The sequence below is a fragment of the Rana temporaria genome, chromosome 1 (genome assembly GCF_905171775.1).
Source record: "Rana temporaria chromosome 1, aRanTem1.1, whole genome shotgun sequence".
In the NCBI taxonomy this organism is placed as follows: domain Eukaryota; kingdom Metazoa; phylum Chordata; class Amphibia; order Anura; family Ranidae; genus Rana; species Rana temporaria.
In genome coordinates, this window is record NC_053489.1 from 149,812,199 (window position 1) to 149,840,161 (window position 27,963).

The following is a 27,963-nucleotide window of genomic DNA, read 5'->3' on the forward strand; positions in this document are numbered from 1 at the left end:
CGGGGGGCTTCTTCCATCTTCTCCCCTCTTCCGCTCTTGACTCGGCGAACCCCGGTTCTTCTGCAGCTCTCCGGTGCCTTCTTCTTCAGCGCTGGCTGCCTGCTATGTTTGTGTGTTAGCTCAATTAGTAACAGGCAGCCAGCGCGGTCTTCTGTGGCGTCAGGGTCTTCTCTTCCTTTCTTCCGATGTTGCCTCGTCGCTGGTTGTCGCTGTAATGATGGAAGCGCGCCTTGCATCCCATTTATATAGGCATCACCGTCCCATCATGCTCCGGTAGGTACCCACGTGGTGGGTGCCTACCCACGTGCACCCACCACGTGGGTACCTGCCGGAGCATGATGGGACGGTGATGCCTATATAAATGGGATGCAAGGCGCGCTTCCATCATTGCAGCGACAACCGGCGACGAGGCAACATTGGAAGAAAGGAAGAGAAGACCCTGACGCCACAGAAGACCGCGCTGGCTGCCTGTTACTAATTGAGCTAACACACAAACATAGCAGGCAGCCAGCGCTGAAGAAGAAGGCACCGGAGAGCTGCAGAAGAACCGGGGTTCGCCGAGTCAAGAGCGGAAGAGGGGAGAAGATGGAAGAAGCCCCCCGGAGTCCGGAGAAGCCCCCCCCGGAGAGCGGAGAAGACCCCCGGAGAGCGGAAGACCCCCGGAGAGCGGAAGAAGAAGCCCCCCCTGGTAATTGAGCTAATAACGAAGACAGGGGGGGCCTCCGGAGCAGAATAATAAAATATTTTAAAAAGCCTTGTGTTGTGTGTTTATTAACTTTTACTTTTTGCCTACAGGTGAATGGATAGGGGTACGATGTACCCCATATCCATTCACTTAGGGTGGGGGGCCGGTATCTGGGGGCCCCCTTATTAAAGGGGACTCCCAGATTCCGATAAGCCTCCGCCCGCAGACCCCGACAACCAATGGCAAGGGTTGTCGGGAAGAGGTCCTGTCCTCATCAACATGGGGACAGGATGCTCTGGGGTGGGGGGGCCCGTAGTGCGCCCCCCTGCCCCAGAGCACCCAACCCCCCCATGTTGAGGGCATGCGGCCTGGCACGGCTCAGGAGGGGGGGGGCGCTCGCTCGTCCCCACTCCCATTCCTGACCGGCCGGGTAGCGTGCTTTGGATACGGGTCTGGTATGGATTGTAGGGGAACCCCCTACGTCGATTTTTCGGCGTAGGGGGGGTCCCCTTACAACCCATAACAGACCTAAGGGCCTGGTATGCTCCTGGGGGGGGAACCCATGCCGGTTTTGTTTTTACAAATTGCCGTGGAGTTCTCCCTCGGGAAAGCATACCAAATGCCGTCGCTGGAATGGGCTTTTACAAGGTGTGACTAGTTTACACTTTGTAGAACCAGCCCTAATTTTACACTTGCAAAATAACACTTACGGCGCAAAAAGGAAGCTGGAAAGCTTTGTGGATCGCCTTAAGTGCTAATTTGCATACTAGAAACGGCATTTCGACTCGAAATGCCCCCAGCAGCGGATGCGGTACTGCATCCTAAGATTCGGCAGTGTAATTCAATTACACATGCCGGATCTTCTGCCTAACTTTGGAAAAAGCCTTTTGAGGATCGTTTCCAAAGTTACACACAGACTGAACAGCACTTAAGTCGGAGTATCTCTTTTGTGGATCTGGCCCTATATGTGTGGTTTGTGTTGAAATAATGAAGGTGTTTTTTTTTACTTGGGACATTAATATTGCTTTACAAAGAAAAATATATGGCTTTGCATTCACTTTAATACCTGTTGAGAATGGTGTACATTTTAAAATGAAGAAATCTGATGTTTAAGGTAATGATTTACGTGAATCTTATTTATTTCAGAATTGCATCATACTGTTGTAGTAATGTTTTCTAAAATGTCTCAACATCCGCAGCATTTAGTAGTAATTTGACTGTGACTGCAGATTGTTTTTAAAATGGAAGTATTTGATCTTGGCTCTAAATGCCTGTTATGGATTAAAAACGTATTTTTGAAATGTGCTCTGTGGGTAAATGGCAGTATCTCTGTACAGTAGACAGGCCGGAGACAAGGAATGAACTCATTCAGGTTTTAATTGCAGTCTATTAAAGCATAGTAAATTAAAGCTGAAGGCAAATTGGAATCTTTAATGACTGGAAATAGATTCCCTGCTCAAGAAAGAATAAAAGTGAAGCCATTCATTTTTTAAAAGAAGGTAAAGTATATTAAATAATTAAGAATTTAATAAACAAGTGAATTTTAAGTGAGTTAGAGTGGTTTTAGATACCTGTTTGGAAAGTTGATACAAAATGCATAGAACTTTATCTGAAGAATCTTAAAACTATTGTACTGTATCTTAAAAAAAAAGTGTTCACTTTCACATCTAATTCCTTACACTTCCTATCTTGACTAGTTTATAAATCAGGCAACCTTTGCAACTTTATTGATTTATCATAATACATGCATGCAGTTTAGTCTGGTTTGCAGAGGATCATAACTTTTATGAATTATGATTGTCTGGAGTTCAAAATTCTCCGCTATCAAGCATGTTGGAATACAAATGAAAATGTAGAGAATCTTTGATGCCTTGGATTTGACCATCACAAATATAAAGGCATTTCATTCTTCTGGACCACCTGACCATACTGTAGATTCTATACTGTTTGCCTGCTACTCCATGTTTGGAGATGTTCATAACCATGTTTGTGAAGGCCTCATAACAGAAAAAGTCTGAAGCTTTGATTGTTTAGTAGATGAAGGGGGGATATGATCAACACGTATAAATACATACGTGGTCAACACAGTGGTGTTGAGTTATTCACGTTAAAGCGGGAGTTCACCCGAAAATATTTTTTTAACGTTAGATTGATGCTCATTTTGTCAAGGGGAATCGGGTGTTTTTTTTTAAATCGAAGCAGAACTTACCGTTTTAGAGATAGATCTTCTCCGCCGCTTCCGGGTATGGTCTTTGGGACTGGGCGTTTCTATTTGATTGACAGGCTTTCGTCAGGCTTCCGACGGTCGCATACATCGCGTCATGAGTAGCCGAAAGAAGCCGAACGCTTGGCTACCTTCGGAAAATCGTGACGCGATGTATGCGACCTTTGGAAGCCTGTCGGAAGCCTGTCAATCAAATAGGAACGCCCAGTCCCGCAGCCCATACCCAGGAGCAGCGGAGAAGATCGCTCTCTAAAATGGTAAGTACTGCTTCGATTTAAAAAAAAAACTTCCGATTCCCCTTGACAAAACGAGCCTCAATCTAATGTTAAAAATTTACTTTTTGGGTGAACCTCAACTTTAAGGTCATCACAGAGGACAATGGGCACTCTTTATGTCTGGAGGAAAAGAGATTTAACTTCGAAATATAGAAAGCTGTCTTCACAGTGAGACCTGTGAAAATGTGGAACAGACCCAGCTCAGTAGATTGTTTTGGATACTAAAATGTATAGGTAAAGTTGATCAGGGAATATCCAATTGCCTCTTGGGGAATAAGGAAGGAATTTTTTATTCCTCCACTGGAGCAAATTGGGCCATGCTTTATTCATTTATTTTTTGCCTTCTCATCTTTCTGGGTCAACTGTGGGTATATGTTTGTATATATGGAGTCTTTCGATTTATGTGTGCCTTTTTTTTATACATATATTTATTTTCTGTGGGTTGAACTGGGTGGACTTGTGTCTTTTTTCAACCAGATTAACTACCAGTATATAACTATATAAAAATACTGCTGTAGTTTCATAGCAATGCCATAGTAACAACAGTTGCTTCTTACAGAGAGCAAAGTCAAACCAGATGCAGTGTCTTCGAAAAATAATATGTTTTCTTCGAAAAATAATATGTTTACATTGTAAAAAAACAGCTTTTAAATTAAATTTTTATTAATCTGTGTGGAAAAACTGAAAGATAGAAACTGATTGATTTCTATAAGCAATGGCACCAGCAATGGCACTTGTCTCAGGCACTTTTTATTAATACCTCCCATAAACCAGTGTCAGCTGCTCCATTAGGGGTGCAGGGACACTGCTCCCTAATCCATGCTCCTGGCGCCAGACGCATTGATTTCAATGTTTTTGTTTGTTTTTTTAGGAACACAATAAGAGCCTGAGCCCACCCAGTTGTGTGACAGCAACAAATTATTATTCACTATTGTCTTCCTGCTTCTCCTCCTGGCCAACCAAGAAGCGGGTCAAACAAAGTGGGTTTGTTGGCCGCCTCCCCAAAAAATGGAGCATCAGCCCCACTGCCATAAGCTACCTTTAATTTTGGATTGTTTATGGATATTTGTGCTGGGTGCATGCAGTTTTATTCAAGAAATATGGAGGGCTAAATTAACAGAAAAGGAACACATTTAAATCACTTAACCTCCCTAGCGGTATGATTATTTCAGATTTTAGGTGCTGAAAGCGGTACCATTATTTGCAAGGAAATTTGGCGTTTTATACTGTAGGCCTGTAATTCTTAGGAATAACTCACTTAAATCTAACCAAACAAGAGTCTAGTAGGCATCCCGGGTATGAATTTTTTTAAAAACAAAATTATAAATTATTATATAATAAATAATTATAAATAATTATAACAAATAATAATATAATTATAATAACAATTATTCAATAATGTAATCAACTCAAAATCACTGAAATTTGCTCAGTTGCAGAATTGTCGCTGTCATTACTTTTATTTGTTTATGACGAATTTCCCCACAAATCGCTATCGCACAATTCTGCAAGTGATTATAATTTATTATCGCTGTTTTCTAGCTGCTCTAAAACCATTTTTGACATAAAGGGACACTTTTGGTTGCTATGGACAATCTACAGTTTGCAGGCAGAAAGAACAGTTTTTATTATATAAAAGAACATTTAGGGCACTGGGCAGACCACTAGGGACAAGGGGGGTGTGTAAGATTACAGTATACTGTATGTAATGTGTTTGTTTACGTTTTTGAGCTTGGCACCATTCTCCAGCCCCCTGGCGTCGTAAACATCGCAGGGAATGGAGATCAGCGGCACAGGAGGACACTGTGTGAATCGAGCGAGCACCCGCTCGCTCACACAGCGCGGTGGCATCGCTGGATCCAGGGACAAGGTAAGTAAACACTGCCTGTGGATTCAGCGAGGCGAGCCCGAGTCTGACTCGGGGTTACCGATCGCAGCAAAAAAATGTAACCCCGAGTCAGACTCGGGAATACGGCCAGGGGGTTAATAGACATCTAAGTAGGAAGGAAGCCAACATGATAGACTGATCAATTTTCTAGTAGATTATACATATTGCGGCATCTTTATGATAGCATTATTAAACACATTGGGGGTATTCAATAAAGCATATACAGTACAACCTTGGCACCCCAGATGTTTTGGAACTACATTTCCCATGATGCTCAGGCACTCGGCAGTGTAGTTGAGCATCATGGGAAATGTAGTTCCAAAACATCTGGGGTGCCAAGGTTCTCCATCACTGCGATAGATACGTGTACCTGTTCCCAACATGTACTTGCATCTGTTGCTCCACACCAACATTTGTCAACAGAATTCTAAATAGTGTCTGCAACACTTTTTAAAAATTCTACTTTCCATAGTTTACCTTGCTTAATTATGTTTTCAAAGTTCATGTAAATGCATTATACATATTTTTTTTTATCATGGGTGTACATTTTAATCTATAAAATTTACAGGGCATCTGTAGTATAATATGGACAGCAGGGAATCGTAAAAAGCAGGCTTGAGGAGTTCATATTGATATTTAAATAGCGTGACAAAATGTTTACTGAGGCTCCCTTTTCTATGCTCTAACATATGGTCTAATAATCTGTTGCATTAAAAAGGCTTGCCCATTCTGTAAGCAATTTCAACAGCATGGGAGCGCTGAGCATGAGAGCGCTCAGTACGTCCATGTGCCAAGTGAACATCCTTGTTTGATTTTTGTAGTTATGTAGCCCCACAATGTGTATATAAACTCTCTGAATATATTTAAATACACATCAACAAAAGCTGTATAAGATAATTGGAATCAGGAAGCTGGAGACAAGTCTGGGAAGTAGAATACAGAGACTCTCATTGACCTGCAGAATCCAGAAAGGAACAAGGCAAGGCTGTTTACTCTACATGACTGTGTATTCAGAGCTTTCACTGTCTACATTTACATTTTTTTTAATCTTTGCAATTATTTCGAATTCTTTCTATTGTATAATTACATATTTCACTTAATGCACAAGTATAGTTATTTTTGTATTTGAGCTGAAAATTAGTTTTTCTTTAAAAAAATAGATAGCATAGCTTTCACAAAAGTGTAAAGCATCAAAAAAGAATTACAAGAAATATAGACATTTGCACCCTGCTGGAAGCCTCTCGTCTCCCTCCCAATTCACTGAAAGTGTGAGTCACAAATTCAGGTTACTGCTGTAATGGAACAAAAGGTGGCACCCAGAACATCCATTTGGATTTAATGACCCTTTATAGTAGGTCTGATTTGTACAAATAAATAACACTGCAAAAAGTGCAGTAAACGTTAGGAACCTATTAGATTTCAGTTTGCATTAGCTTGTGCAGAGAAAAATTAAAGCTGAACTCTGGGCAGATATATAAGTAACAATATAATGCAGCTCTGTAACCATTAATATATTATAAATAGGATTTATTTTTTATTTTATTCTAGAAGTAAATACTTGAATTTGACGTTATCGGCCCTTTTTAGTCCCTGTCCAGAAGGGCTGTAGGCTGAGAGGAACAAGCAGCACAAAAAAAACAATCAGCTTATGTGCTAACAAGAAGCATTCTGAGAGATAAATGTAGCGCCCCCTTACTTTCAGTATGGGCACTACGCTAAAGTTAGTGGGGAATGGGAGAGTCATTTTGCTCCTACTCACAATTTTCTAAATTTGGGCTGCTGTCATTCCTGAACTGTCCTGTTAGGTCAGTCTGCGCTCCAGGGATGCAATCTCATCCCTGGGCGACAGTTGGCGCTAGAGGGGTTCTGGCAGAGCCGCTTTTCCCCAGCAGCCAATTAGAGGAGTTTTCCCTCGCGGGGCATGCTGGGGGAGAGTATATCTGTGGCGGACGCCATTTTGTGTGGTTCTTCGCGGGTTCCAGGTTCCAGGTGCGGCACCCACCTTCAGGGTGTGCGCATCCAACGGACCCCGGCGATGGCCTTCCAGGCCGGGGTCGCATGCTACGCGGAGCTCCATGTTCCTGATAGGGGCCCCAGTGACTTACTGGGTTCCCAACTCTACTCAGGAGATCCCAGGCTGTGTGCCGTTCGATGGGGGGTTGGCTTGAGGAGAACCCGGAGGCAGGTTGTCCAACAGGGCTTGAACGAACCATTGGGGATCTGGTGACCGGGATATTGACAGGTACACTTCAACTGTCACCCGGTGACCCTAATTTAATCTACTGGGAGAATTCGCTCAATCTGCTCACCTCATTCAAGTGTTAGGCCTGTGGCAGAGGCCCTAGAGCCAGGCCTGTGGCAGAGGCCTGTTCCTCCCAGCAATCTAAAGTGACACTTCGGCTGCCAGGCTCATGGCAGAAGTCTGTCCGGAGGCACTTCACTCACTCTGGCTAGAGTGGCGACGAACTGTACCTACTACTATTGTACTACTGAGAGCAGGATTGCTCTTCCTCATATCCAGGCCTGATACTGCAAGGTTCTCTCTCTCGCTTCATCAACCTTCTTGCTCTACCTCATGTTGATGTTGGCCATGTTGGGCCTGGAAATAAAGCATTTAAAAACCTTTATTCATCGACTGGACATTCGCTCACTACTCTACTCATCAACTACACCCCTAGACAACACTGAAAGGTAACTTAATACGCCGATCCCAACAACAACCAGCGGCTCCCGAGGGGGTAGCCCTACATAAAGAAAGAAGCGTGACAGCGAGATGGGTTTATCACTGTGTTGCTTTTCCTTTCACTGTCCAGTCACAGGCTGGGGTGGGTCAATGGCAGCCTGGACTCTGAGGAAGCGGGTTGAATGATGCTGGGTGTCATACTGGGGACATCTAGTGGTGGAAGAAAACTAATGTGGGGAGATCCCTGGATTGAAGGTGACTATTTTAATAAACACTTTTACTGGTTTAATCAGTAAGAATGTCTTTATGTAGACAAAAACTAAACCAAGCTCTACCGCATGATTGTAGAATGATGACCTGAATAATAGTGCTCAGGCTTGTTGTGTCCCATAAACATCAAAATAGTCAAAAATTCTGGCAACTCTATTGCTTCTTCTTTAATCTTTATTAAGACCTAACAGCAGTGCGACATCTAAAGCGCTAACATGTTTCGGCCGGATCCTTCCTCATAGCATGCTTGATAATATCCCTTGATAATAATGTTGTCTTTGTCTTCTAAGCCCCAGGAAAAAACTGTTGCTCATGCATTTTTTCCTTTATAAAACAATGAAAATATTAATGTTTAAAAAAAAATGAATAATGAAAATAATAACTTTTATTTTTTATCTGTTAGCCATGTGACCACATTCTGCCTTTTTCTACATCCCTTCGCTATTATGGAGGAAGCCACCCATACTCCCTTTAAGCCTTGTTGTGTTCAGCAAACCTTGAATGTCAGTGATAAAATAAATGCTGCCAAAGCTTTTAGAGTTTATTAAACCCTGGGCTCCTAAGTTGGGCACTTGCCCTCAAAATTTTGACAAGTACAGTGAAAAAAACTTTTATTAACAAAAATATTGCATAATGCTTAGCCAAACAGTATACATCCCTGAAGTGATGCTTATTGGTTTTCGTGGACTTTCAGGGGCTACTCCTGTCCATGTATCTGTAGTAGGACATTAACTGTCACTGTGTCTGTATATCAGATTATTAACCACTTGACCTATGGAAGATTTACCTCCCTTTGTGACCAGGTCACTTTTTGCGATACGGCACTGCATTATTGTAACTGAAAATTGTGAGGTCATGCAACGCGGTTACCAAATAAAATGTATGTAATTTTCTCCAACAAATAGAGCTTTATTTTAGCGGTATTTGATCACTGCTGCATTTTTTTTTGCGCTATTAACAAAAAAAAAGACTGTCAATTTTGAAAAAAATAAATAAAACATAAAAAAAAAATAAAAAAAATAAACAATGTATATTTTGCTACATGTATTTGGTTAAAAAAAATCCCAATAAGCCTATATTGAACGGTATAGCATCTAGAAACTTTGGGATATATATTGGAATTTATTTGTATTTTTTTTTATACTAGTAATGGTGGCAACCAGTGACACTAATACAGTGATCAGTGCTAAAGATATGCACTGTCACTGTACTAATGACACTGGCTGGGAAGGGGTTAAACATCTGGGGCGAGCAAAGGGTTAACTGTGGGCCTAGCCAGTGTCTGTGTTTACTATGTGTTCTGCTTTTACTAGGGGAAGATGTGGATTTTAGGAACACATAATCCATCCCGTCCCCCTGACAGAATGGACTTTCAGAGTTCCTTTCTGATTCCCTGCCTGAGGATTGGAGGGGGTCGGCAGTCAAATTCCTGACACCTGAAGACCGGCTTCTGCTGTAAATAATCACAGCAGAATATGCCCGTGTGCGCCCCCTGCAGTCGGAAGTGTAGGATCACGTATATATGTGATCCTGTGCAATGCTGCCGCCCTGTAGCAGTAAAACTGCTATAGGACGGTCAGCAAGTGGTAATATAGAAACACATTATGAGACTTATCCTGTTTGAACAATTCTAATGTCCTAAGGTAGAAGCAATGACACTCTTAACAAACTGAAATTTGCAAGTAACAAACATCTTACATTAAAGTGATTCTGGAGCATATGATAGGGGGATTAAGAGAAATTGGATTCCACTTGGAGTTTTCCTTTAAGTATCTGTGAGTCAAAATGCTAAAGTTTCTTAATCCTTTCTACAAAAATGATTTGTACTGGATTTTATGCTTATTCAGCACTGTTTTCATTTGCTGTAAAGCTAAATGTAAAATGTTGTTTTACTGTTCTAACGTAATCGGCTTTTTAGGCTCCCAAGTCTGTCATCAATGTCCTTTAATGGAAATATTGAGCAAGAATTCAACTGCATGTAGGAAAGACTTTGTCCCTACAATACCAACCTAACCTTGCTGATCTCCTAATGTGCTGTCCTTTATTCATATATGCAAAGTTAATAAGCTATAAGGTTTATTTATGTTAGTAAATTGACCTCATTTCCTAGTTAGTCTGTTTTTCAGTAGTTCTACATCCAGATAGATAGTAAACGAATTTCATGACTATTAATGAAGCTTTAAAGCCATCTCAGTTTGAGGCTATCAGCTGATTAAATACTATATTAGGTCATAATGCCAATTAAATAATTCATATTGTTATAATATCAGCTGTATGCATTTGTTGGTCTTGTAATGGCTGTGTGACTGGGAGCTCCGGCATTTGCTCATTCCATACATTAGTTTTAATTTTTCAACCTCAGTGAAAAATGTCAGAGGTTAAGCTCATATGCTTTCGGCTTAAAGGCTATATATATGAAGTATTAATAATACAACATTCGTATTTCATGGTGGAATAAAAGCATCAAAGCAGTAGTTCAGGACTACCTTTCTGCTTATATGTGAAATTAAAGCTGAAGTCTAGGAAAAAGTTTTTTTTACATTTGCTATGTACCAGTAAATTGCCTCTCATGCTGTGTATTCAATGTGTGGATAGCTTCTATGTTAGTTAAAAATGTGTGTCATTCATCCCCATTAGTAGAGCAAGTGCTGAAATGCTGGCGTTGAAACTTAGTTTTGGCTCTCATACAGTGAAGGATAGTCACTCAAACTACCACCTCCTCCATTCACAAGAGAGTGTGTATTCTTTTCATGGGAATGCTGTATATGGAGGAGGGGAAGGATGGATGAGCATCATGCTCTCCCCTATCCATTCACAGAACACTATGCATTATATGAAATGAATACAAGGTGTTTTGTAAATGGACAAGGTGGAGTGCAGGCAACAGAATAAACTCCTCTTGTTTTGACACATGTTCCTCCTCAAGACTTATGAGTGAATCTATTACTTCCTATTTATGTACAGATATTACTTTGTTGCAGTGTAGCTGTGCAGATACTTCCTGAACAGTGTGTAATTAGTGTTGAGCAGAATATGCCATATTCGATTTCGCGATATATCTCGAATATATATTCGAATATTCGAGATATATTCGCTAAATTCGAATATTCGTGATATTTTATCGAAATTAATTGAATGCGATTTTTCGCTATTGCGAATGCGAAAATAATTGCGATTTTTTAATAACTGCGGTAGGAGCGCTCTGATTGGCTTAGAATATTCGTGATATTTTATCGAAATATCGCAACATGCGAATGCGATATTTATTGCGCAATTTCGAGATATGCTGGAGGAGCGCTCTGATTGGCTCAGAATATTCGTGATATTTTATCGAAATATCGCAACATGCGAATGCGATATTTATTGCGCAATTTCGAGATATGCTGGAGGAGCGCTCTGATTGGCTCAGAATATTCGTGATATTTTATCGAAATATCGCAACATGCGAATGCGATATTTATTGCGCAATTTCGAGATATGCTGGAGGAGCGCTCTGATTGGCTCAGAATATTCGTGATATTTTATCGAAATATCGCAACATGCGAATGCGAAATTTATTGCAGATATTTCGAAAACTGCTGTAGCAGCACTCTGAAATCGAATATGTATGATATTTTAACCAAAATACATATTGCGATTGCGATTTTTCGATCGCGCATGCGCAATTGCGCGAACAACACGCGACCATTTCCTGGAGCCTTGCCAGTTTCCAACTTATGATCGCAGCGCAATCACACAGCAACATGGTTGGAAGCAATTTCACTAAGTCTGAGGAAAAGTTGCTGATTTGTGTAAGTATTTTGACCACTGTTATTTCATCATCTTCAACTGCATTTTAGTCTAGTTTAAAAGTTAGTATATATGATCAGATATTAGTATTTCACAAAAAATGTGTCTCCTGCTTTTACAAAACTACAAGTCCCAGCATGCCTGGACAGCTGCAGACACCCTGGTTGGCAAATGTGTATTTAGGCACTTTTCCTTGTTATTTAGCATAATGAATTTAACATTTTATTGGACATAGGACGTATGCGAACGTCCTGACTTCAGTGTCCTCAAGGCCCAAGGACGTTCGAATACATATTGCCCTTTAGATGTTGCAGAACTACAACTTCCAGCATGCCTGGGAATGCTGGCACTTCTAGTATTGTAAGTTCTGCAGGCCCACATTTTTCAGGCCTTTATGCACGGGTCTCTAAACTGTGGCACCCTAGATGCAGCAAAAGTAAAATTCTTAGCATGCACTGACAGACCGTGGCTGATGGGAGTAGTAGTTTTGCAACAGCTGGAGGTGGACTGGCCTTGAAACCCAGAGTTAGGTAACAAACCCGTAGTGTTTTGCAACCATTCTGCCTCCAGCTGGTTATTTTCTGTTGAAAAGCCTGTGGCGTGCAAAACACAACCCAAAAACTCCACCCGGTGCAAGGAAAAATTTGCACACACCTAAAGAGTGACATCACAAAAAACTGCGACGGTTGCATACGTCAGTGGTCCTCCGAAAAGGTCCCGTCTCTGACCCCCCGGGGCGTTAGGCTCCTGACAGGGAAAAGAGTTACTGTGGTCCATACAGCCGAAGCCATATGGACCCATCTCGGTCCAAGCAGCGCAATCAACACGCGAACAACACGCGACCATTTCCTGGACCCTTGCCAGTTTCCAACTTTATGATCGCAATGCAATCGCAGAGCAAGATGGTTGGAAGTAATTTCACTGTATCTGAGGAAAAGTTGCTGATTTGTGTAAGTATTTTGACCACTGTTATTTCATTATCTTCAACTGCATTTTAGTCTAGTTTAAAAGTTAGTATATATTCATAATTATGCAAATGATAATGGCTGCTATATTTATGTAAAAAAGGTGGCGACCGAAATGGCAGTATATAAAATCTGTCATGTTACCCCTGTCATTGATTAATAAGGCGAGAATGCTTCCAATTGTTGAATAGCATACATTTATGTCATATATCCATAAGGCTGTCAACAAAAGTATTACAATATACTTTGTTCTTCATCTTGCAGAAGTTCCTGGAAACAGGATACGATGAGCTGCGGAGGCAGCAAGAAAAACAGGGAGTTATAAGCTCCCTGATTGAGGAACTAGGCGAAGAACACACTCGCATGGCGATCCTCAAAAAGTGGTCCGACCTGAAGAGGCGCCAGATGAACCGGGTCAGGCGTATCCGGAATAAATATCATCCTGGTAAGTTATTGGTCACAGTTATGTTTTTTTTTCCCTAAAGTGTATTTTGTGCGTGTACTCGAGAGAGGAGCCGGACTGCAGGAGTTGGGAGTAGGCAGGCCTCCCCCAGAGGTAATCTGCCACCTTTCTCCATGCCCCGGGTGGCAATGGCGGGTGTGAGGGGGTCCTCCCACACAGACCGTCCTACCTGCTCCGCTTCGAAGCCCCACGGGGCAGAGGGACTCCCTATAAGGGAGTGAGAGGATTTGCCCGCTCAACCAGCCCCGTTAGTCCTTCGCCTCTCTTTTTAGAGACCGCATGGTCAGAGTGCGTGCATGTTAACCCAATTGCGAGTGCGTGTGTAAGTGTGGTGGTTTTTGTGGGAGGGAGGTGGGCATACTAAGCGCAGGCTTACCTCGCATAGCACACCCACCGGGGGCCGAGCTGAGACCACCAAACTCAATTCACATGTAGCCGAGAGCGGGATCCGAACCCCTAGCTGCAGAGGTGAATGGCTTGTCAGCGCAGTGGCAATCGCGTTGAGCCAGCCCGGGTCCCTTGGGGACAGTTATGTAAGGTCATATGTAATTAATGTAAGGTCAGATGTTGTTAACCAAGACGCCATGTTGTTGTAACATATATCACCACCAGCCAAGGTATTCATAGTACTGTTGGAAAAAAACATGGGACAGCAGACAGGAACACAGAAGTTATGTGGGAACATACTTTTCCCATTGCTTTGCATGGGACTTTAAACAAAAAGCCCGACCCTCACCAATGGGGTTAGTTAAGGGATAAATTAACGATCCTATACTTTAAGTGGATGTATAGATAACATGTGACCAAGTGTTATCGAAATATCTACAGCTGTTATGAAATAACATGTATTTCCCATAGAGTTGAATGGGACTTTAAAGAAAAACCCTGACCAAGGCAAATGGGGGTGGGTATGGGTTAAACCACCAATCCTATATTTGTGGCTGACATATAAGTAACCTGTGTGCCAAGTTTCATGTAAATATCTTTAGCCGTTTGGACGTGATGGTGGAACATACATACATACATGCACACACACGTTGAGTTTTATATATATAGATTCCCACTAAATTCCTGTGTTAGGCGTGGGGTTGTTATAGTAATCCTGTGTACTCCATCAAGTACTTTTTTTTAACATGAGATCGTCTGAACAAAACAAAGGAGACAAAAACAGCTCATTTTACCATGGTGGCAGCCCAGCTCACGCTCAGTCCCCTGTAGTGCCCACAAGACCCTTTAATATAACATTGTCCCATTGGTTAACTGTCTATATAAATTAATTTGTATTCATATACAATACAGTAGAGTACACAGAATTTGCATACGTCATTAGAAAACATTTTTATAATATATGAACATTGTGTTATTATAGGAGCTCCGCTACCAACTGTGCGCCCCAAGCGCACAAGGCGACAGGCCGCAGAGGAGGAGCAGGAGGAGGATGTGGAAGAGGAGGAGAGGGATGAGGAGGAGCAGCCAGGGCCATCCACATCACCACCCCCAGTTCCTGTGGAGGAGCAAGAGGAGGAGCTGCACCCCCCCCCCGAAACTTCTGGTGGAGTAGTGGGTGACGAGGAAGAGGAGCAGGATGAGACGGTTAATTATACCGTCAATCAGGAGGGTAAATATGTGCACATATATTAATAAAATTTCAACAATAAAATGTAGCTCTAAAAATGGACAGCATTTAAAGCAGGGCTGTGGAGTCGGTAGATAAATTTTTCGACTCCGACTCCTCAGTTTTATGTACTTCAGACTCCGACTCCCCGACTCCCCGACTCCCCGACTCCGACTCCTCTGTATTAATATGCGAATGTATTTTATAGATTCCTTGAGGGAAAGAAACGCAAACTACCACAGGACTACTGGCTGGGAAGCCAACAGTCTACTGTATTGCACAGTTTAAGCAAAAGACAAACACAATGAAAACAATCAAGTGACTGGATAGTAGCAGCAGGCTTAAACATCAGGAACATGATCTTTAACAGTTCAAAAATACAGACCACATTATTTGGCTGTTTTAGAACCAAAACAAAGCTTATCTATAATGAACCCAAAAAAAAAATATGAAAAACCTAGAAATGGTTTATATTAATCTTGAAATGTAGTTCTAGGCTTAGCAAATGCAAATAAATGCAATGTAGAGTTCTAAGGAAGAGAATTGCCTCTGCCAGATCCTCTTTCATAGAGTCTCTTAAGTCAGACTTTATTATTTTTATGGCTGAAAATAATCTTTCGTAACGGTCTTTGAAATCCAAATGTTTTTTTCTTATATCCTAACAGTTCTAAAAAAGCTAGAGGTGAAACAAGCTGCCATGAAAAACCTGACGAAGAGAGTAATGGCAAATGAGCAGCAGATACTGTTTTTGATGCGCCAAAATCAACAACTGGTGCAACAACTGGCGAAAAACATGGATGAGGTGACAGAGCTTCAGAAGTTAATGTCCTAATTTTTTTTTTTTTTTTTTTTAATAAAAAATGTTATATTTTGCAAAGGTTTCATTTCTTATTGAAATTGTTAGTTTTTTAAACACATCTAACTTCACATCTAACACATCAACATCAACATCAACATCAACACATCTAGCTTAATAATAACCGAAAACATTTTATACTATTACTAGCTGAATACCCGGCGTTGCCCGGTCTTCCTATCTTAACCTTTTGGGGAGGAAAATCATAGTAATATAAATATACCCATCTTTTATATAAGGGTGTTGGTAAGGGTTAATTTAACTGTTATATATTTTTATTTGGCATATAAGTAATATGTATAGCGGGTATTATTGAAATATCTCCAGGCGTACAGAAGTTATGTGGGAACATACATTTTCCATTGATTTGCATGGGACTTTAAAGGAAAACCCCGACCCTCACAAATGGGGGTAGTTAAGGGATAAATTAACTATCAGTGGTATCAGTGAACAGCAGTGGTAATAGGAGTATATATAGAGTGGGAATTAACTTTTTACATAGGTGTCTTGACTGAGCAGCAGCAGCAGTAGTAGTAGTAGTAGTAGATACAGAGTCATATCACTTGGGCAGGAGGTGCCATGATGAACAGCAGTGGTAATAGGAGTATATAGAGTGGGAAATTACTTTTGACATAGTTGTCTTGACTGAGCAGCAGCAGCAGCAGCAGCAGCAGTAGTAGTATTAGCAGTAGTAGTTGATACAGAGTCATATCACTTGGGCAGGAGTTGCCATGATGAACAGCAGTAGGAATAAGAGTATATAGAGTGTGAAACAACTGCTGACATAGGTGTATTGACTGGGCGGCAGCAGCAACAGCAGAAGCAGCAGTAGTAGTATTAACAGTAGTAGTTGATACAGAGTCATATCACATGGGCAGGAGTTGCCATGATGTACAGCAGTCTTAATAAGAGTATATAGAGTGTGAAATAACTGCTGACATAGGTGTATTGACTGGGCGGCAGCAGCAGCAGAAGCAGCAGTAGTAGTATTAACAGTAGTAGTTGATACAGAGTCATATCACATGGGCAGGAGTTGCCATGATGTACAGCAGTCTTAATAAGAGTATATAGAGTGTGAAATAACTGCTGACATAGGTGTATTGACTGGGCGGCAGCAGCAGCAGAAGCAGCAGTAGTAGTATTAACAGTAGTAGTTGATACAGAGTCATATCACATGGACAGGAGTTGCCATGATGTACAGCAGTCTTAATAAGAGTATATAGAGTGTGAAATAACTGCTGACATAGGTGTATTGACTGGGCGGCAGCAGCAGCAGAAGCAGCAGTAGTAGTATTAACAGTAGTAGTTGATACAGAGTCATATCACATGGGCAGGAGTTGCCATGATGTACAGCAGTCTTAATAAGAGTATATAGAGTGTGAAATAACTGCTGACATAGGTGTATTGACTGGGCGGCAGCAGCAGCAGAAGCAGCAGTAGTAGTATTAACAGTAGTAGTTGATACAGAGTCATATCACATGGGCAGGAGGTGCCATGATGAACAGCAGTAGGAATAAGAGTATATAGAGTGTTAAACAACTGCTGACATAGGTGTATTGACTGGGCGGCAGCAGCAGCTGAAGCAGCAGTAGTAGTATTAACAGTAGTAGTTGATACAGAGTCATATCACATGGGCAGGAGTTGCCATGATGTACAGCAGTCTTAATAAGAGTATATAGGGTGTGAAATAACTGCTGACATAATTGTCTTGACTGATCCAAAGGAGTCATGGGAGAAAATCATGTGGTCAGATGAGACTATAATATAATTTTTTGATCATAATTTCACTAACCGTGTTCGGAGGAAGAATAATGATGAGTACCATGCCAAGAACGCCATCCCTAATGTGAAGCATGGGGGTGGTAGCATCATGCTTTGGTGGTGTTTTTCTGCACATGGGACAGGGTGACTGTACTGTATTAAGGAGAGGATGACCGGGGCCATGTATTGCAAGATTTTGGGCAACAACCTCCTTCCCTGAGTTAGAGCTTTGAAGATGGGTCGAGGCTGGGTCTTCCAACATGAGAATGACCCAAAGCACACAGCCAGGATAACCAAGGATTGGCTCTGTAAGGAGCATATCAAGGTTCTGGCGTGGCCTAGCCAGTCTCCAGACCTAAACCCAATAGAGAATATTTGGAGGGAGCTCAAACTCCGTGTTTCTCAGCGATAGCCCAGAAACATGACTGATGTAGAGAAGATCTGTGTGGAGGAGTGGGCCAAAATCCCTCCTCCAGTGTGTGCAAAGTTGGTGTAAAACTACAAGAAATGTTTGACCGCTGTAATTGCAAAGAAAGCCTACTGTACCAAATATTAACATTGATTTTCTCTGATGTTGAAATAGTTATATTCAGCACTGTAAATACATCAGGTCCGGGGCTTCATCAGGGAATGCATGGCAAGGGACCCTTCAGCGCCCTGAACCGACGACGGGTGCCAGAAAGTCACCGCCGATCCAGGACTCATTCATCTTTATGAATGTGAGTCTGTCCACGGAGTCTGTGGCCAGACGGGTCCTCTTGTCCGTGACCACCCCACCTGCCGCGCTGAATGTCCGCTCAGATAGTACGCTGGAGGGGGGGCAAGACAATAACTCCAGCGCATACTGAGCGAGCTCGCGGCAGGTGTCCAATCTGGCAACCCAGTACTCCATGGGGTCGTCGGTGCTCATACTGTCAGAAGCACCGACGGACGCCATGTAGTCTGCCACCATGTGGGCCAGCCGCTGGTGGTGACTGCTGCTGCTGCTGCTGGTGGTGGTACTGGGTCGCTCGGTTTGGAAGAACATCCTCATCTCTTCCATTAGGTCCCCTGCTCGGCTGCAGCTGGGTGCAGCCACCTGCTGGGTGAGATGAGGGGGGACAACTGGAGGCCGGGGAGTTGCCTGCTCCAACCGTCTGACAATGGCTGCCTGCAGTTCCTCCATCCGGTGCTGCCTCCGGCTGGCTGGGATGAACTGCTCCAGTTTCCCCTTGCACCTGGGATCCAAAAGGGTGGCCATCCAGAAATCATCCCTCGTCTTGATGGTCTTAACCCGGGGGTCCCTCCTGAGGCATCTCAGCATGTGGGCAGCCATGGGGAAGAGCACAGCCCGCTGTGACTCCTCAATGCTGGCCAGGTGAATGAGGTGCGACTCTTCATCCCTGAGGCGCTGCTGGTCAAACTCAGACATGCCCAACCCCCGGACTATCGGTGCCCCCAACACCGGCTCTCCCTCCTGACCAGGCCCTGACTCCGGGACGACACCAGCAACCACCTCCTCCTCCTCTTCATCATCATCCTCCTCCTCCTCCTCCTCCTCCTGGTCCTGGCCCTGGTCTCGGTGGAGCATTGCTGACTCCTCCTGCTCCACCAAGGCACTCTCCCCAGCCTCGAGCAGGCGATCTAGTGTCCTCTCCAGCATGAACAGTATTGGCAGCACGCTATTGAGGCCAATTTGCTCACTGCTGACCATCTTGGTCGCCTGCTCGAAGGAGGACAACACTTGGCAGACCTGGTTTATCTGCCCCCACTGCGCACAGGCGATGAAAGGGAGTTGTGGTGAAGCCCTCTCAGTGCCTAGTTCCATCAGGTACTCCCTCACCGCCCTTTGCTGCTCCCACAACCTCTTCAGCATGTGGAGGGTGGAGTTCCACCGCGTCACACTGTCCACAATCAGCCTGTGAAGGGGCAGATTGTACTTCCGCTGCAATTTGGACAGGGACGCGGTAGCGGTTGGGGAGCGCCTGAAGTGGCTGGCAATCCTACGCGCCTTTGCCACAATGTCACTCAACCCTGGATAAGTGCGCAGGAACTTCTGCACCACCAGGTTGAGGACATGTGCCAGACAGGGCACGTGCGTCAGACTGCCAGCATGGAGGGCGGCGAGTAGGTTGCTGCCGTTATCGCAGACAACCATACCTGGCTGGAGCCTTCGGGGTGTCAGCCACTTCTGGACCTGAGCTTGAAGTGCTTTCAGCACTTCTTCTGCAGTGTGTCTCCGGTCCCCTAAACTAACAAGCTGGAGCACGGCCTGACAGCGCACGTGCCCCACACTTGAGTAGCTACGGGGGCGCTTGCTGGGAGGCTCAGCAGCTGCGGAGACAGTGGCTTGAGGGAGACCAGCAGTTCTCCCCTGGACACCCCGGGGCGGCACCACAAGATCGGTTGCCGACGATCCCTCACCGACGCCTCGGAGGGAAACCCAATGGGCCGTGAAGCTGATGTAGCGTCCCTGCCCATGCCTGCTGGTCCAGCCATCCATTGTCAGATGAACCCTGTCGCTGACAGCGTGATCCAGCGACAGGGTTACATTCTGCACAATGTGCTGGTGTAGGGCAGGGACACCAGTCCTGGCAAAGAAATGGCGGCTGGGGACACGCCATTGGGGTTGGGCCTGCTCCAACATCTGCCTGAAGGGGTTGCTGTCAACTATGTTGAAGGGCAGCAGATGTTGGGCAATAACCCTTGCCAGGAGCCCATTGAGGGAACGCACACGTCGGTCTCCAGGGGGGAAGGGAGTGGTGCGGTCAAAGGCGTCTGAAATCGACACCTGGCGCCGGACGGCAGTGCGGGACACAGACGTGGAGGGTGCTGTGGAAGTAGAGGTCTGGCTGCCGGTACCAGTACCTCTACTAGAGGGAGCGGGGGGGCATGACCTGCTGGAAACAGATGAAGATGTGGCAGGGGCTGCTGTACCCTGCTCACTTGTGGTGGTGGCGCTGCTACCACCACCACGCTTCATCTCGTCATACAACGCCCAGTGGTTTATCCTCAGGTGCTGGTTCAGGGCTGTGGTACCCACCCGAGCCAAACACTTCCCTCTCTTCACCCTCACTTTACAAATCCGGCAGATGGCCACGGTAGGGTTGTCTGCCACCAGGGTAAAGAAATTCCAGACAGGTGACTTCAGCACCGCCCTCCTGTCAGATGGGGTGACGCTTACTTGCACCTGCTGGGATTCGGTGCGCACAGGTGGAGCTGCCTGCTGCTGCTGCTGCTGCTCCTCCTCCTGACACCTCCTGCTGCCATCACCAGTGGAGACCCTGACGATGGTCTCCCTGGTGGTGACCTGGCGCACCGTTTCACCAGGGTGCCTACCTTCCCCGTCGTCACTGACGTAGTGAGCCGACGCGTCAGATGGCAACCATGATGGGTCACCCTCTTCGCCCCCAGAGATGTCAGACCAAGGGCTGAGATGTGTTGGTCTGAGGGAACCACGTGACATGGAGCCTCTAGCCTGGCTCCGCTGTCCCCTCACCCACGCCTGGGTCTGACTAGGTGCTGCTGTTTCCTGCACCAAAACAGCAGCACCAGTTTGAAGGGATGTCTCTGGGATACTGCCAGCAGGTATCCCATCCTCCTCATCCATCCCTTCAAAAAGGTCCTGACCATCAGGACAGAGCTGGAGGTCTGCCTGATGCATGGCCTCCCCCAAGAGATCCCTCTCACTGTCGCTGTCGAACAGTAAGATGCTGGACTCTTGGGGGCTGGGGGGGGGTAGTACAGGCAACGGTGTAATGGTGGTACTACTGTGAGTCGGGACCGACGACTCAGTGGCACTGCTGTGCCCCATGTAGTCCACCACTACTTGAGCCTGAGATGGCAATATCGGGCGGCTGCCCGATGGGAAGAACTCCCGGATCAGGCGTACTCCCCTTGCACCCGATCCTCTACCACTAGTAGGGGCACGAGAGGTACCCCGTGCTGGCAGCGATCCAGCACTGGGAGTAACTCCCCTACCCCTACTGCCACGGCCACGGATGCCGCTCATAATTGCTGATATGTGTGTGGGGGGGTTAAACTTTATTGGGGGGGGAAAATGTGAACAAAATGTGTTTTTGTGTATTTTTTACAAGACAGGCACGCAGACAAAGACGTACACAGACAGCTACTAAACTATAAGAAAAGTAGTACACCAGACAAGGACTACAAAATTAAAGAAAAAAAAAAAGCACTAAACAAACACTAACTTTTTTTTTTTTTTTTTTTTTTTTAAACACAAAACACAGACACTAAACACACACTAAGCTAAGCTAGATGAAATAAATGTACACTAACAGTGTGTACACTTACTACACAAAATTTAACTAAACTGAACACAAAACTTAGCTTTTATAAAAGCTCTTTAGGGAAAACTAAACAAAATTTGAACTGAGATGCCTATCAAATATCACTGAACAGCGAACCTGCAAGATCTAACAGTAACACAAGATGAACAAAACTTAGCTTTTAGAAAAGCTCTTTTATAAAGCTCAGCAAAATGTGTTCTGAAATCTCTTGCAAATATAACTGAACAGGGAGGATTGCAGGATCAAACAGTAACACAAATGAAAAAAACAGCACAAAACAGCACAAAACGTAGCTTTGAAAAAAGCTCTTGGGTCTATTGCTTTGAAAAAAGCAGTTGATATACTGGAAAAGATCCACTGGAATCACTAAATAGCAATGCTGGTGATGATCTAAATCAATCAAGAACAAAGACACAGGAAACCAGGAAACCAGGAACACAGAAACAGCCTCCACACTCTATAGCAAGCTTCTGAATCTGCAATGAAATGGTGCTGGGAGTGAGCTTATATAATGTCCATGCAGGCAGGTTCCTATTGGTTGCTAACCTGTGACGAGTGTGGAAGGAGAACTCTGATTGGCTCTGATGCAAAAGGGCGGAGCAAATAATCGCGCAATATTCCTATTGCCGAATATTCGCATTGCGAATATTCGGCAATATAAAATGATCGCTTCAGCTACTCGGCCCAATGGCTCTAATCATACCAGCAATGCTTTCAGACGTCTATGGAGATCACTAGGATGTGATCTGTTTTAAAAATGAAACTGTAAAAATCGCTCTGATGCGGAAGATCGGGGCGAGGAAAATAATCGCGCGATATTGCGTTTGCCGAATAATCGCATTGCGATCTTTCTGGAAAATTCAATGAACGCTTCAGCTACTCGGCCCAGGGTCTCTAATGATACCAGCAATGCTTTTAGACGTCGATGGAGATATCTAGGATGTGATCTGATTAAAAAAAAAAATTGTAAAAAATCGAATATTCGGAATTGCGAATATTCACCGCGAATTTCGAAATATAGCGCGATTTCTCGAATATGCTATATTCGAGTCGAATATTCGCAATGCGAATATTCGTGAGCAACACTATGTGTAATGACTTCCAATGGATTTTACAAGATATGACAGATATATCAAAAAATACAAAGATTGTTAGTTACCTATTTTGTTTTTTTGTTTTTAGCAAATGTATTTGTCAAACATATATAGCAGGGGTGTCAAACTCCATTTCATTGTGGGCCGCATCAGCATTATGATTGCCCTCAAAAGGGCCGGTTGTATCTGTAAGATTAGATGTCCAGAGCATCCCCTTCCCTTTACATTAGATGTCAAGAGCCACCCCACCATCAGAAGTTGAGTCCCCCACTCTCCCTTACATCACAGTGCACCCCCTTTCCTTATGCTGCTGCTGGGAAGAAGCTGGATGCATTGCTTAAAAGCAGAAATTACAGGGTCAGGGGGAGGACCAGATGAGGGCTGGAGCTCTCCTGCAGCTGCAGGAGAGGTGCAAGGGCCACATGAAATGGCCTGGAGGGCCAGATTCGGCCAGCAGGCCTTGTGTTTGACACCTGTGATATACAGGATCTATATCTATTATACAGTAATTTGGTTATCTAGACATGCCCAAGCTCAATCTTGCTGCACTGCAGTCTCCTAAGCCAAGCAGTGGCGTTTATGTGACATTATCTACGCCAGCTTTTGTTTGATCCTTATTTTTTTTTTCCATAAAGATTTTATTAAAGAATATGAGATTTACAGATAACATACTTGAGAACAAATATCAGAAGAAAAAAATTACAAGATAAATATCAGTATATATATTTCAGAGAAGCTGTAATGGGGTCACCAGCGATATATCCGCAAAGCTTGTACACAAAAGGCAGATCCACAAACTTGCTATATATCAACAGTCTTAAGGCCCATACACATGATCGGACTTTCCGACAACAACGGTCCGGCAGACGTGTTTTATCTGACAATCCGACCATCTGTATGCTCCATCGGACAATTGTTGTCGGAATTTCGGACAACAAATGTTCGCTGTGCATGCTCTCAAATTTTCCGATAACAAATGTGTTACGTCGGATCATAGGATTGTGTGTACACAAGTCCATCAGACTAAAATGCAAAGTACAAACACGCATGCTCAGAACCAATGCTAACCATAAGACAACATTAGCATAAGTTGCCCAAACGGTGGCGCTAAAGAGCAGAAAAACCACTTAGTACATCTATTACGTCACTAAGTTCGTGTTTGTTGGCTGAAAATGTTCTGCCTTGTGTATGCCTACCAAGTTCACGGCCAACGCCCCTTTGGACAAAAATCCACGGAAAAAGTCAGATGGAAGTCCGATCGTGTGTATGAGGCTTAAGGCTAACAAACAGCAACATCTAAATTGTGGGAGACCTCTACATCATGCGAAAAAAAGGAGCATAGTCATGTGGGTAGGGATCTAAAAAAGGCCCCACATGGTCTCAGTCCCCTAAAAGGAGGTAGTAGAAAAGAGACAATGTCCTGAGATTCAGGAATAGAAACAGATAGGAATAACAAAGGGGAAAGTCAGTAGAAGAAAAAGAGGGATGTGGAAGGAAAAACAAAAAAGAGAGGAGGAAGAGACAAAAGAAGGGTAGGGGGGGGGGGGTGAAGGTGAGGGGAAAAGCAAGCTAAGCCACCTAACCTGAAAGGGAGGAGCAAAATAGGGACATTAGGCCCTCATACCTCGCCTAAAAGTGCCTCAGTATAGTCTACTGTAGTCTTATGAGTCCAGCATGCCCAAACCTTGTTAAAGTGGGAGATCCTATCCTGAGAATTATGGATCAACTCCTCCCATTTCACAGATTTTGTTTATGCAGGAGAACCATTTTCATTGATTTTGTGTATGCTGAAGTTTTAATACAGTAAATACTATACAATGAGGCTGTTCTCTTTGTTTTATATGTTGTTTTTTTTTTATGTCAAGTTTTACTTTTATCTCCTGCTTATTAGTACCAAAATGTGTTCACAGGTTCAACTAATAAATCTCATCCCGCCGTTGCAGAGAATGGGACAAATTCTTCCGGGGAAGGCCCATATTAAGACAGACCTAGCAGGCGCAGTGTTCAGTGCAGGGGCTCTCAGTTCAGTGCAGTGAGGTTAAGAGTTCCGGGACAGGGGCATAAAATCACAAAAAAGACACTAAACAAGGGGTCACAGGATGAAGGGGACTATGGGTGACGGGAGAGGTGGGTAGTCTTTGAACTCCTTCAGATAGCTGCGATGCTTTCCTTTGGCCCAAATTGTCATCTGGATAAATCCAACCAAGCTGAATAACGCCCCAGGTAGACACTGAGTCATTATGGCAAATCCAATCCAGGAGCCCACCTCATATGTGTAATTGGGGCAAGACACCAGCAGGAAGAGCCATGTGAAGGGGTTACGTGTTGGGAAGGGAATTTTCCACGTCTTTAAGCCAGCTGGCCTCAGGTTCCTCAGAGCGATGTGTATGGAGAAGTTACCCAACTGACAAAACAGAAATATGATGACAGCAATTTTCACCTGTTCATCTCCATACGCTGGAGGAGTAGGGTGGGTGATTGATGTAGTACGCCATCCAAGCAGCAAAGCCCCAGTAATACATACAGTTCTTAACCACTTCCTTACTGGGCACATATACCCCTTCCTAACCAGGTGAAATTTCAGCTTCCGGCACTGCGTCGCTTTAACTGACAATTGCGCGGTCATGCGACGTGGCTCCCAAACAAAATTGACGTCCTTTTTCCCCCACAAATAGAGCTTTATTTTGGTGGTATTTGATCACCTCTGCGGTTTTTATTTTTTGCGCTATAAACAAAAATAGAGCGACAATTTTGAAAAAAAAACAATATTTTTTACTTGTTACTATAATAAATTGCCCAATTTTTTAAAAATTTTTTTTTTTTTCTCAGTCTAGGCAATACGTATTATTCTACATATTTTTGTTAAAAAAAGTTATTGCGCTTACAAAATAGGGGACAGAATTATTATTTTTTATTATTTTTTTTTACTACTAATGGCGGCGATCAGCATTTTTTTTCGTGACTGCGACATTATGGCGGAGACATCGGACACTTTTGACACATTTTTGGCGCCATTCACATTTATACAGCGATCAGTGCAATAAATATGCACTAATTACTGTATAAATGTGACTGGCATTGAAGGGGTTAACACTAGGGGGTGAGGAAGGGGTTAATGTGTACCCTGAATTGTGTTACTAACTGTGGGGGAAGGGGGTGACTGTGGGGGAAGGGGGGTGACTGGGGGAGGTGACCGATGCTGTGTCCCTATGTATAAGGGACACAGATCCGTCTCCTCTCTCCCCTGACAGGACGTGGAGCTCTGTGTTTACACACAGAGCTCCACGTCTTGTCCCTGTAGCCGCCGATCGCGAGTCCCTGGCGGACATCGCGGCCGCCAGTCACTCGCATCGGCATCTTAGCGATGCGGCGAGCGCGCGCCTCCGCCGGACGCGCGCGCGCCCGCGCCGCTGGCTGCGCGCGCAGACCGTAAAAACACGGCCTCCCAGAGATGTAGAGCCACCCTGCGGCCGTACAAAGTCGTACGGCCGTCGGGAAGTGGTTAAAGATGTTCCGCAGCGGCATTGTACCATGAGAAAACCGATGTACAAACAGAGTTTCCAGTAGACGTTTTATGTAGTGAAATGAATGGCAGATACAGGCTAGGTGAACAACCGAGTGACGGCTTGTGATGAAGTCATATTTGGGACCATATATAAAAGGGACACGGAAGTAGAAAAGTAAATAGATGATGAGAGGTCCAGCGTATTCGAGTCGCTGTTGTTCCCACTGGCAGGTTTTGCAGAATGTCCTCATCTTTTAGAGATCTTCCCTTAGGCCCCGTACACACGACCAGTTTCCTCGGCAGAATTCAGCTTCCGACCGAGTTTCTGGCTGAATTCTGCCGAGAAACCCGGCCGTGTGTACACTTTCGGCCGAGGAAGCCGACGAGGACCTCGGCGAGGAAATAGAGAACATGTTCTCTATTTCCTCGTTGTTCTATGGGAGCTCTCGGCCCGCCGAGGTCCTCGGCGGCTTCAGGGCTGAACTGGCCGAGGAACTCGATGTGTTTGGCACGTCGAGTTCCTCGGCCGTGTGTACGGGGCCTTAGGGTCCAAACGCAATGACTGCCTGGCTGGATACCACTCAGGATGAGATTTGGTGAACAAGCCCTTTATGTCTGCAACGGTAGCATTGGGTTCCACCTTGTCCAGGAAGCAGAGCTTCTCCCGCGTCTTGGCATCCAGGATCTCCACCTCATAGTGCTTCATGTTTCCACCGGGCTCAGTCGCAGCGCCCCACACCTAGCCGTTACCTGCCAGACCTCCAGCCACAGGCTGTTTTATATGTTTTGATGAAGTGTATATTCCTTATCATGTGGTGAATTTGTTCCCTGTGTGGAGTGGAATTGGGCAATCTTTCCCCTGGATGGAAGCAATTGGCTTTTCTGTGGTGGAGTGGATGTCTGATTAGGGTATATCAGTCCTATGGCTGCTTGCAGTGGAGACTTCACAAATATGTATTGGTTGTATAACGCAGTGTTCATCAACCATGTCCTCAGGGCCTACTAACAGGCCAGGTTTGCAAGATAACTGAAACACATGACAGGTGATATAGTCTGCATCTCCCCAAGGTAATACTTAAAATCTGGCCTGTTAGTGGGCTCTGAGGACAGGGTTGATGAACACTGGTATAACACACTTATATTCTGACTCATAGAAGTTCATCTTTTGTTGAGTGTGCGTTTAACTTACCTTGGTGTCTGAATCCACATTAGAAGAATTTTTTTACTTGATTAATTGCCTTCTTACTTGATGAATCCGTTTGGAGATAAACCTTATACATACACTGATCAGCCATAACCTTTTGACCACTGAGAGGTTAAGTGAATATCATTGATTCTCTTGTTACAATGCCATCTGAAAGGGGATGGGATATATTAGGCAGCAAAAACCTTGTGGTTCCTGAAGTTGATGTGTTGAAAGCAGAAATATTGGGCATCACAGTTTGTTGTGCCTGGGACTCTGTAGCCACAGACCAGATGCCCATGCTGATCTGTGTCCACAGCCCAAAGCACCTACAATGGGCACTGGGCACATGAGCATCAGAACTGAACCATGGAGCAATGGAAGAAGGTGGCCTAGCTCAATGAATCATGTGTTCTTT

At 44.3% G+C, this 27,963-nt stretch overlaps 1 protein-coding gene and 1 pseudogene across 2 annotated transcripts in view; one reads left to right on the forward strand and one right to left on the reverse strand.

Annotated features, from left to right (window-relative positions):
- Positions 1-27,963, forward strand: part of PRR16 (proline rich 16) — a 447,233-nt gene that overhangs the window by 103,482 nt on the left and 315,788 nt on the right. The window lies entirely within an intron of this gene.
- Positions 24,721-27,129, reverse strand: LOC120932015 (annotated as a pseudogene).